Source organism: Leptonychotes weddellii, chromosome 2, assembly GCF_054177405.1.
Source record: "Leptonychotes weddellii isolate Sample4059 chromosome 2, ASM5417740v2, whole genome shotgun sequence".
Lineage (NCBI taxonomy): Eukaryota > Metazoa > Chordata > Mammalia > Carnivora > Phocidae > Leptonychotes > Leptonychotes weddellii.
This window is the reverse complement of record NC_138370.1, coordinates 117,407,236-117,408,586: the sequence shown is the minus strand read 5'-3', so window position 1 is coordinate 117,408,586 and position 1,351 is coordinate 117,407,236. Positions and strand designations below refer to the sequence as shown.

Sequence of the window (1,351 nt, the reverse complement as noted above, 5' to 3'; positions counted from 1 at the left end):
TGTTGGCTTATGCTATGGTCTGAATTTTCAGTTTGTATCCCTCCCCCCAGTCCCACCTTCCCACTTTATATGTTGAAATACTAACCCCCAAAGATAATATTAGGAAGTAGCAGTTTTGGAAGGTGCTAAAGTCATGATGGTGGAGCCCTCCTGAACAAATTAGTGCTTTATAGAAGAAGCTCCAGAGAGATTTCTATCTCATCAACCATGTGGGGACACAGTGAGAAGGCACTGGCTATGAAAAAGGAAGAGGGTGTTCTCTAAAAAGTGACCATGCTAGTGCCTTGATCTTGGACTTCCCAACCTTCAAATTGTGGGCAATAAATCTCTGTTGTTTATAAGCCACCCAGTCTGTGGTATATTTTGTTATAGCAGCCTGAATGAATTAAGATGGTTATATGTCTGTTTTTATGCCAATACCATACTGTTTGGATTGCTGTAGTTTTGCAATATTTCTTGAAATCAGGAAGTTTGATGCCTCTAGTTTTGCTCTTCTTGCTCAAGATTGCTTTGGCTATTTGGAGTCATTTGAATTTAGGATTTAAAAAAAATTCTGTAAAGAACGCCATTGGGTTTAATAGGGATTGCATTTAATCTGTAGATCACTTTGGGTAGTATGGACATCTTAACAACATTAATTCTTCCAATTCAAGCACATGGGATGTCTTTCCATTTATCTGTCTCTTCTTTAATTTCCTTCATTAATGTTTTACAATTTTTAGTGTATAAGTTTTTCTACTTTGTATAATATATTTATATTTTTAAAATATCTTAGTGAACAAGGCAAATACTCGTGCAACTAGGAACCAGTTCAAGAAATAGAACTTTATCAGCCACCTCAGAGACAAGGCTGACGTGTGCTCACTTCGGCAACACATATACTAAAATTAGAACAACAGAGAAGATTAGCATGGCCCCTGTGCAAGGATGACACGCAAATTTGTGAAGCGTTCCATTAAAAAAAAAAAAAGAGAGAAAGAAAGAAAAACAGAAACAAGCTGACATATTCACTAGGTCCAGTAGGCAAGGTGCTGGGACGCACAATCGTTGTAGGGGCCAAGAAAATATTTTAATTTCTTTTAAAATATTTTGATATATTTTAAGGGCTCATGAAAATGCCTTAATTTTTTTAAGAAAAAAAAAGAAGTGTTTTAATACACAATATTAATATATGAATGTATTCACCTTTATACCAATACAGTCATAAATCATAACTTAAAAAAGTTTTTATGGTGATAAGAAACCAGGAAGGCAAAAGTACCTCAGGCCTACCAACATCATATTGTGGTCCTGCTCACAAACATCCTAATCACAACTATCTCCTTACCCTCAAAAGTAATCAGTATCCTAA

At 35.5% G+C, this 1,351-nt stretch overlaps 1 non-coding gene across 1 annotated transcript; it reads left to right on the top strand.

The window, feature by feature from the left end:
* Window positions 1-857: 857 nt before the first annotated feature.
* LOC115936888 (U6 spliceosomal RNA) lies at window positions 858-962 on the top strand. Its single transcript, XR_004072269.1, has one exon. It is a non-coding gene; the product is annotated as a U6 spliceosomal RNA (small nuclear RNA).
* Window positions 963-1,351: the final 389 nt, after the last annotated feature.